A 10,878-nucleotide genomic window follows, 5' to 3' on the forward strand; every position below is an offset into this window, starting at 1 on the left:
GATGGGCGGGACATCTTGATTCTCAGTCAATTAAGTGATCATTATCTAACTAAATCGTTAACTCTTACAACGAACACAAAGTAAATGGGGGAACCATGCAAGTTGCAAATGTCGGCCACACGTCACGCTTCTCCCAGTGCAAGAAAACATCTGCACCTTAGCAACGGTTCGCATATTCACTTACTCACCGCTAACATTTTACTTGTGACAAATTATAAGAAGTCAGTGAGTCCACGTATTGAAAATCGCAATCTCGTAGAGCTAGTAAAAGCAGCCAAATACCAACACGCTATACATTTCAGCACATTTGAAGAAGTTAAAAGTAGTACCTACCTAGTTAAAAATACTGCGGCCTTCGATCGGTACTTCAATTTACGCACTAGTTAGTACACAACCCTATCCGCAATAATAAGGCAGCTAAAAGCACTCTCTTTTTGGGTAATTCACACTGCTAAATGTCTAGCAAGTTGCATTAATAAAAATGCAAATAGCGAACTTAAAGCACTACTTTCCATTAGATAGAAATTCATGGTTACGGCTTGTTGCTGCAGCCAAAGTTTCGACAAGCCGACTTGTGTTCTTCAATGCGGCAAATACCTACCTTAGCATGTGTATGTATTTGTTTTGTACCCTGTTCTCCAACACAAACTAATAAAAAGAGGAAATGGCAACTATGAGAACGGGGGTGGGGCCGACGTGCCGAATCGGGGGAGTTAAAAAGAAAGAGGAGACAGTCAGCGAAAAAGAAAGCGTGGATGGTGGTGGGGTATTCACGCCGAAAGGGTAGGAAGTGGGTACGTGTTTCGCTGAATTATGGTTGTGAAAAGTAAGCACCACCTGACAAACATAATTTCACGGCGATAAGCACGGTTAGCAATTCCGAGAAGGAAGACCTAATTCTCAGAGGTTTTCGTTTTGTATCAACCTTATCGGATGGATTCAATAGCCCCCTTTGAAACGTTAATACTGAATGAATGGAGTTTATTAAACTTGTCTTAAGGTATGCCTCTTTATATTTTCTGTCTCTCGGGGACTGGAAGTTTGACTGATGTATGTAAAGTTTCAGACCGTCAAAGTGTTCACTTGCCACATTAAAATGGCGTGCCATTGCTTTCGCCGATTTTGTGGCCGTATCCGCGCGATGCCTGTTTAATATAACCTTAAATGGATGTCCAGATTCGCCAATGTACCGTTTGTGACAACATCAACATGCGAGCATGTAGATAACGTTTGAAATAATGCAAGTAAAACTAGATTTTATATGATGGACATAATCACTTCCGGTGCTTTTAACTATGCCGTCGTTTCGAATGATGATGATGATGGTGACCTCTTGCTGATGGCGCTTACCCACAAAGGGGGATGTTGCAAGTCTTACGCCTTGGACGAGAACAAAGTTAATGTGGGCAGTAGAATGAGTGTTAACCTTTTCATGCATTAACATGTCCTTAAAGTTTCTGTTACGGCGATATACGACCCTTTGTACTTCTGGAAACACCTTTATAAGACCCTCGTTGCTTGTTCATATTGGACAATACTTTCGGAATGTATAATTCATGTTTGGGAGCGCATTTGAGCATATCATTATGAATGGTCTAGGCTGGTTGGGCTCTGCTGTTGGGGCATTTCTAGCTCTTACCGATTTTCTATCTAATTTACTTGCTTCGTCGTAGATTTATTTAGAACGTCATGCGGGTAACTTCTTTCAACTAATGTTTCCTTTAGGTTGCTTAAATAGGCCCGCGAACTTTATTGAAACCATGAAACCACTTTTTTATACGTGGGTTGCGTAGACTGAAGGACGGAAAGATTAACGCATCAGTAACGGCACTGATAGGGGCAGGCAGTACGAACTTATACAGCCTAGAAAATTCAAAATACAAGAAAGAACTACCTACCCTCAACTCAATTTTCACGGGGTAACATGACCACATTTCACTTGCCACAGACGCTGCAAGGCGCCGCCAATGATACGGGCCGAGAGGTCCTACGTAGGGAAGCTTGCACGCCGTTGTTGCATGGATCTATCGCAGCAACCACGCTGCTACGACACTAACAAACAACGTGGCGCCCTCACCGAGAAACGGGGTGAGACCAATAAGAATGCGTCCAGGTGAAAAGCCTTCGGCTTTTGAATGCCATAACACTGACGAGTGCACAACGCGTACAAAACGAAGCTGCTCGGAACGCAACGCATGCAAGGAAAAAATTTTCACCATCTCCCACTAAAGGGAACCATGTGGGGATGCGAAGGAGCGCATGGGTCGACCTAAAGTTCCGTTCATCACGGGCACCTTGCCCGATGTTAACGCGTCCTTGCATGTTGAGCACACGATAAATTCACTGTAGTTGCTGTTGCTGTTACTCGTCCCGAACTCTTGTTGGAGCACGCCACGCGGGTTCATCGCGCGTCTGCAGAATCTCGTTTGCCGACGCCATCACATGATCGCTGAGAGAGTGTAGGGGGAGAGGCCACAGCGTCTTACCCAGCCCCTTACACAGGCCCGAATGCGCTGGCGCGTGCCAGCACACGTGGTTTTGTCTCCGTTACGCTAAGCTAGGACAGCTTACGGCAGCCCAGGCCCCTAAAGTGCTCTACACGTATCATCATAAAGGGGGTCGAAGAACAAGCCGAAGAAGACTTCTCCTTGGCGCGAGCGTGCGCTCTGCACGTATCATCATCAAGGCGGTCGAAGAACAAGACGAAGACTTCTCCTTGGCGCGAGCGCGCACTCAATATATTGCAGATGGCTATGGTAGGTTTTAGAAAGCGGAGGGTCGCCAATGGAACTACGGACAAAGCCCAGCGCAGAAACTGCTTCGCATCTAAAAAAACTTTCGTGTAACGACGAACCTCTATGCTCGCAAGCCATGGGCTAAAAAGCATGCAGCACCCCTACCGCGTTTTCCTGTTGTGCAGCTTCTTTTTACAGCAGAGCTGTTATGGTCGAAGTTTACCGCGCGTCGCAGATAGAAAATTAACATCATCACGAACCGCCAGGCGCTCTCTTCGTCCTCTTCTTCATCGCCTTCCTCTACTTCTATGTATAATATAATATAGCAAGGGGTGGGAAGGAGAGAGGTGAGACGGTAAAATCCTAGCCAAGCCAGGCCCAGCTAGCTGCCCACCAGCTCTATTGTGATCCAGCCTTGCGACACTTATAGTGCAAGCCGCGCTATTTTTTTTTTTTTTTACGGCGCTATCTGCTTAAAGAAATATTCCTCGAACTCGTGCGGGGGATTCTTGCACCACTTCAACAACAGTCAGGAGTCTACCGCATGTGCGGATGGCGGCAGCTCGCGCACATACGCAGCAGAGAGAAGCCTTTCCTATGGACATCCGCACCACAAGCAAAAACCAGAGGCGAAATAGCAGCCAGCGCCTATGTCGTGCTTTGTAGTGGCCTTTTCTTTTCTCTCTTTCTCCCTTTTTTTTCGTTGAAACGACGTCTATTTGGCGTTCGATGGAAAAACACTGCAAGAGAAAACCCGATAATAATCCCTTTCTTTGATGCATTGCCTCGATCTCGTCAACGTTACATTTGTCCAATCAAAGACCTGCGCTCTTTGTAAATTTATGGAATATTTACGGCGGGCGCTACAACGCTTTGATGCCGTCGGCAGTTGTGTAGTGATTGCATTGCGTGATTAAATTAATAAATCTGAGTATATAGGTGCTTTGACCTATAGTAGAATTAATTTCAATTCAATTCAATTCACTTTTATTTTCCAGTATATACATGCTGGATGGTTGCGTTGGGTGAAAAGCTACATAAGTAGCTTGACGGGACCCAACGACCAGACTATACAGGGCAGTAACAACAAGCAGTCCGGTGCAATGGCGAGCAAATCAACAAGCACCTCAGCTATCTGTCTACGCAACCCACAAATGAAAAATGGGTGCTTCAAAAGCGTTGGAGGGCCCGTTTAAGTGGTGCACGTAGTCACCAACGTTGTTAGAGATCCTTCTTACAGGCCTCGCTCGGCGGACAAATATTCCTTGTTTGCAATGTCGCGGGTGATGACTAGAGTAATCCAGGTATTCTTTGCTACCTGTTGGTTTTCTGTAGAGCGTCGTCTTTAGTTTTCCTCTGTCAATACATACTGCTGTGTCTATGAAGTTAACTTCGCTGAAACAATGGTGCATGGCAAATTAATTCTGGCGTGAAACTTGTTAAAATGGCAAAACGTTCAGTGAATGTGTTTATTGCGCTTAAGCCACGTTACCGTATAATGAATATGACGTCTAGGTAGCGGGGATAGGTGCAATGTTTTAGTGGTGATGATTTCAAAAGCTCTTACTCTAACTGTCCCCTAAAAATGGTGGCGTACGTTCCTGCAAAAGGGGCTCCCATACGAGTACCAAAAATTTGTAGATAGTATGACGAATAAAATTAAAAATAATTAAACGGGAAGACTAATTTTAGTAATGAGAGGTAAACTTTAGCATTATACGTTTGCCTGCTTACTGTGAGCGGCATTGAGACCGCTTCAATCCCTTCGGCGATAGGTGTATTCGTGTACAAAAAAGCAGATATCAAAGGTTACCACAATGGCCAGATCCGGCAGAGTTTACGTTTCGCTAATCGAATCTATAGCAGGAGTGATGACGGACGGTGGCCAGGAAGCAAGGAGCGAGAGATTAATGTTAGTTACCTTAGCCGGTATCGTTGTTTGCCCACTTTTATTCCTGCTCCGCCCGCTGACAAACATCGAGACAGCCTGACCGTCTCCCACGTATTCTGAAAATCGGGAATAATCCTTATTGTTTCCGATTACTGTGTGTGTCCTGCTCTGCGCCGTCGCCCCGGTGTGCCTTCGAAATGGGTCGAGCGCCAAGGTGTGGCTGTGCGCTGGGAAGTTGTAGTTACCGCCCGTAGCGTCTAAATAAGAGCGAGACTGGTTAGAACCCGCGCGCACATTGCAGTTGAATTTAGCTAGCTAGTAGACAAGAGTTACCGAATTAATAACAACCTATTTAAAAGCCGCACCATTTTGGGTAGTTGGCCCCGCTAATTAATATTAACCAGCAGTAATGCAAGTACGGACCCGATGGTTAAAAGCACGACTTTCCACGGTAGTAGTAAGTACTATATCACTGCTAAGCACAACTAAACCGTAGGGAAGCTTGCTCGCCCGGATGCGCAGAAGGCCAGGCGTGTCGTTGTACGCTCTCTCAAATAGTGAAGGGTGTACACACAACAACGCCTCCGCAACCTCCTTGGCGAGGCGGGCAAGTCGTTGCATACCTGTGCATCCGTGATAGTAATACGCGTTTTGGGGCGAGCGGGCGTGTGCAGTGAGCACATCGGCGCCCCATAGCTTACCACAGTGTCAAGTAAAACGCAATGATACAATACAGAAATACGTTGAAAACTGTTGGCTAGTAAAAACTATTACTTCTTTGGGTGTTCAAATTATCAAGCTAGTCAGTAAATAGCACATCCTGTAATATAGAGTGCTGTCTAGTTCGGGAAAAAACACTGATCTATATACCAAATAGCATTTTTGAAGAACTACCATTTTGTCTAGGTACCTATTACTTATGCCATTTCACCTCATTGGGCTAGTAAACATAACCAGGTTGAAGCGTAATAGTCATCAGGATCTTGGGAGCGTAGTCAGCTGACTAACACTCCCAGGTTTTCGCTCACATAAACACCCCATAAAGTGCACGAGGGGCCGACCGTCGCCTTAGCTCAATTGGTACGAGCATTGGTTGCGTAATGCGAAGGTCGCAGGTAAGGTCCCAGCGGGCGGCAAGTTGTCTCTTCCTCCAGTGTACTTTCTTGACATCTATATCACCATTACTAAAATACACGTGAAACAGCACAATTAACGTCCCCTATATCTTCCTTGGCATCATTCCAGGAAGGGTCCTTCGTCATCGCAAGGTCACTTACGTGACAGAAAACTGCTCTTCTTGCTCAATAGCGAAACGTATTGCCTCAACTAGGAGCCACTGCGGAAGCACCACGATGATCGCCTTCGCTTAACAACGAAGATTACTTGACCCTGTGCCGTGAGCCATCGTATCGCTCAGCAGATCTCGGTGGTGTGACGTGGCGCTGGTAGAGAGAGAGAGACAACCTGGTCACGCGGACTTGCGGCGCAGCGAGAGTGAGGCTTATGAAGTTTAATGTTTGACGGAAGCCAGTCTGGTCAGGATGATACATGGTGAAGGTAAAAAAACCCGAGGCTCTGCGCCGACCTAAGTGAAAATTAAAACACACAGAAAAGAGTGAGGCTGCGCCTCGCCAACAGTTGCGCGAGAGATTTGCGCTCGGAGGGGGAGAAGGTGACGAACATAGTTGTGCGCCAGGGGTCTCAAACACGCAGCCCGCGGAACAATCACTAGTGGCCAGCGGCACGCGCATGACTCTCTGGGGGTACCAGACTTCTATGAGTTTCTTGATGACGCATGCTTCTTGACGTTACGTCGACAGGCTGCTATAGAATTATCGCCATGTTCGGAACTATCTACTTGTACGAACAATTGTTGTCCTTGCTGAAGGTGAATAAGTCTGATCGACGATGAACGCCTCCTGTCGACCATGAGGATCGTCTCCTCAGAGGGAGGAAATGCGGACATCTTTCCTCTTCCCAGCTAAGGGTTTACATGAATCAAGCCAGCGTGTATAGTACTTTAACAGTTGTTTTGTGCTTCACATGGGATGAAGTTTTGCGACTTTCGGTAAATGGTACTCGCATTATTTTCTCGCTCAATCCGATCAATAACGGTATGTTCGTTGAAGCAACATAGGTAATAAACATTGCCTTTTTTTCCTAATAGTGACTGGATCGTTTATAGCCATCTGAATAGCCTGCATGCAGCGTAGGGTAGTTAGAAAGAGGATTTAGCGCGACCTAGTCGTGTCGCGCTAAAGCAGCGGTTACCACAAGTAAGAACATGCTGCTGACCAATTTCTAAACATGTTTCATAAGCGGGATTTTACAGTACTCACGGATTGAAATATGACACTCGGAGCGCGTGGCCGCAGGTATACGTGCAGCGCCACTCACGAGTGCTCATGGAACCAAGGTTTTGCATTGTGCTATAGAGCGAGGGGGAGAACATCTACGCAGCAGGATTGCTCTTTCCGGTCGCCAACGGTTTGGTCTGTAGTTCACCACACTGCAGGTGTGGCGCTGCAAGGCTTGCGCGCATTCGTATGCCGGCCGAAATATTGGGCGCGAGCAGAGAACGCTCTCGTTAAAGGCGCTTTGGCGATGAGGAACGCATGCCGTGCAAGTAAGACACAGGATTCAGCTAAGAGATTGCACCTTACATGCTTTTGTTGACGCTACATCGGCCGCTTCTTGCAACACGATGCAGATTGGGTACGTCAAACGTGGACGAAGGAAGCGGGCAGAATACAGACATTATTTTACTTCACCGCGATTTGTCACTGCGATTGATAACCGCGACGATAGCGGGCCCTGCACTGAAATGTTGGCAGAATGCAGAGCCTACACGCACGCTTAGGCGTGCGTGTAGTCTACAAGGCCTGCAAGGTGTTCTGCCTTGCAGGTGTTCTGCAAGGCATGCCCTGAGTCTTACTTGCACAACATTCGTGCCGCATCGGCAAAGCCCGTGTAACGAGAGCGTCCGCTTCGCCGTACGAAATCGCAAGCCATCCAGCAACACGCTCTCAGCGTGGTGAACTACAGGCCGGCTCGTTGGCGACCGGAAGGAGCGATCGTGCAGGCTGCTGCGTAAATGTTCTCGCCCTCGCCCTATACCACAATGCAGCACCTCGGTTCCATGAGCACCCACGAGCGGCGTGCATATACCGAGGGCCACGCACTCCGAATGTCATATTTCAGTCCGTGAATACTGTACACCTTTGGAATGTTTTAACACGAAAGTGTTTTATGCCGGGGTCCACCAAGACTTCAGTGACGCATTTCCGTCACGCAAATGACGCCGAAAAAATTTACACATTCAGATGGCAAAGAAAGAAGTTCTGTCAACGGGCATCGAACCCCTGACCGCTCGGTCCGCAACAACAGATGCCGGGCACGCTATCCGCTGCGCCACGGTCCCAGACTCCAGATGCATTACAAACGGGCCTTTTACATCTACCACTCTCGCGGTCGGCGTGGTATTGTTGCCCTCAGGGAGCGGTAAAGTAATTCGTCATTACTGTGGCCTCCGCGATTAGCACCTGCAACGCGTTACACGTCCGTCCCATTCGGCGCGTTTTCAATAGAAGTTCTATTTTGTCAATGCCTTAACACATCGCGAGGTGGCGACCTTAACCCAAGCGTCCTAAAAGCGTCGGCCTCGCTCATAGCATCATGCTAATGCAAACCAAAAAAATCACAGCATATCCACGGAGTGAATGATGATGAGTGGGCGAAGCTGCGGAGGTTCATCGGTAAACCGTGAATTTTCCGTGAATTCTGCCCAGTACATCATCACTGACGTGAGATCGGGCGCGTTTATACTAAATGTTCGATGAGTTATGACGACTTGCAGCTCACTTTAATTTTACATGTACGCTGTGAATTTTCATTGTTTAGAAAACCATTGCTTTAGAAAACATGTGGCGTCTTTCGTTAAGCAGCTGGCGTCTTTTCGTTTTGCTTTAGAAAGATCTGGCGTTCTTTCGTTTTGCTTTTAGAAAACATCTGGCGCCTTTCGTTGGTTTATTTCATCAATCAACGGCGTTTTGAACAAAATTTTTATTGTTTAATCACGCACAGGAGAAATCTCACCAGGCACTACCTTGGAGGTAAACAATGGCTGCTAATGGGAATGAGAGACAGAAGAAGTCGGCTTTTATCTAACACTTACACTTCTACTTCTACTAACGTTTCCTACTGGAACATGCCAATGGCTGCTAATGGGGAATGAGACATTGAAGAATTCGGCTTTTAGTTAACGCGCACGCTGCGAATTTTTTATTGTTCAACAACGCACAGGAAAAATCTCCCACCGGCACCACCTTGGAGATCAAGATCTGGTACTAGCGTTACGACAGGTTACGCACTACTACGACTACGAGGGACGAACGGGTGCCGCCTTAAGGAGCTTCGCCCCTAAAATAACTCTGCGACGCGCGCCTGCCTCAGCTGGCTGTAACACCGCGTTCCCCGCTTCCGCGCTTGCCCCGAAAAAAGTCGCGGCCGGGCTACCGGGGCGGCACGACGCGCTTTGCGTTTCCCTCTAGCCCGGCCGTGGTGTTCAATCACATTTTAACATGCCGCGGGATGGAGACCAAGTTCTGCGTCCAATATGCGACGCTCTTCTGGCTATCACACCTCGTTCTCTTAGTACGCTTTCACCGTTAACTACTACAGTTACCACAAGGTTTTGTGTAATCATTTAACATCGACGTTAGTCGTCGGGATGGAGATGTACCACCAAACATCAAAGTGTGTACATCCACGTTAAACGGTGCAACAGCTTCCATACATCAATATATATTGTGCAAACTCTCATATCAATGTACACTAAACATTCAGTTACTTCTGTAAGGGCACGCTTTACTTTCGTGTTATTCCGATTCCTATGACGGAGGGATCAACCATCTTTTTTTAAAAGTATCGCGCGAGCACGGGATACGCTAGCGTCTCGAAAAGCAACGAGAACTGCCAACGGTGTGCTAGCGCACAAAGCACACTGAATGCAAGATGTTTACTTGATCATATCTTTAATTAATCTTTAAGTAAATAGCGCCGCACAACGGAGCACATCGAAGAAATGGTCAAGCATATGCGCATGCGCGCTATGCGCCGCCACTGCAAGTGTCCTCGGCTGTGCTAGGCAGATTCACTAGGCACAACGTTATCCGCTCTTTTTTATTTTTATGAACGCCTTGCACAGATAATGGCCTAAAGCCACAAGCAGCCTCGAGGTGTCGTCAGGCGCCCCCAGCTACATTCATTTTTGTTCAGTTTATTTAGTTATGCTTGGCTTTCACGAACAATATGGACGTATAAGCGCACCTCAGTTGATCTTGAAAATATAGGATTTCGCTTTTTTATGCTATTCTGATGCCTGAGGCCGCAAACAAGCGTTGATGAAGACATTTCTGTCGTTAAAAATGCAACTTTATTTTGCGGTTTACTGAAAAAACAGCGCGCTCCTTCAGCAAACGCGGCCGCTGCAGCGAGGGAAGTGACCTTTGTACGCTCTGTGACTTCAGCGCAGACATAACGGGGAAAGTGCAAGACATACAACCCCCCGCTCTATGCCCCCGCCCGTCCCCCTTCTTTCCTCGAGGTAGCCGCACGAAGCCGACCACGCCATGAAGGGCGAAGAGCAACGGCGTTCGCAGGAGCGGGGCTATGACCTTGAAAGCGTGCCCTGCTAAAGTCCCTCAATAAATTCAAAAGTATCGAAAAGCTTTCATGAAGCCGACGGCGCCCGCGATAGGCTGATCTGTGACACGTGACCTTGCCCCGCCATGAAGGTTCCCGCGCCCCGGGAGGAGAGCGCTCGCTTCGCCTGTTCCGCTATGCACGTTGTGCGGTGATTTCGTTCTGGAAGGTCCGATATGCCTTGTTGCTGCGCGTTTGGGTGCCGAAACCGGACGGAAGACGGCAAGAAGTTATTTGAAGAAGTTAAATCGAAAAAGCATAAACACACCATTAAAAATCCACGCGGTGATTCAAGGTTACGTAGCGACGTTGCTCATATCAGGAATACAACCGCTTTCGCACACGCACACACAAGAAGCCTTGGCGAAGAAATTTACCTACACCATGGTGTTCCGTGCGGTTAGGTCGCGTTTGTAACACGAACAAATTCGAGAATCGGCCAGGACGCGATCAATAACGCCGCTTTGGAATGTCACGACACTTGCGTTGACTCGTAGCACAGAACAGCAATACACACCCAAGTGGTCAGGCAATCGCCGCACGCGAAGA

The sequence above is a fragment of the Rhipicephalus sanguineus genome, chromosome 4 (assembly GCF_013339695.2).
Source record: "Rhipicephalus sanguineus isolate Rsan-2018 chromosome 4, BIME_Rsan_1.4, whole genome shotgun sequence".
Classification (NCBI taxonomy): domain Eukaryota; kingdom Metazoa; phylum Arthropoda; class Arachnida; order Ixodida; family Ixodidae; genus Rhipicephalus; species Rhipicephalus sanguineus.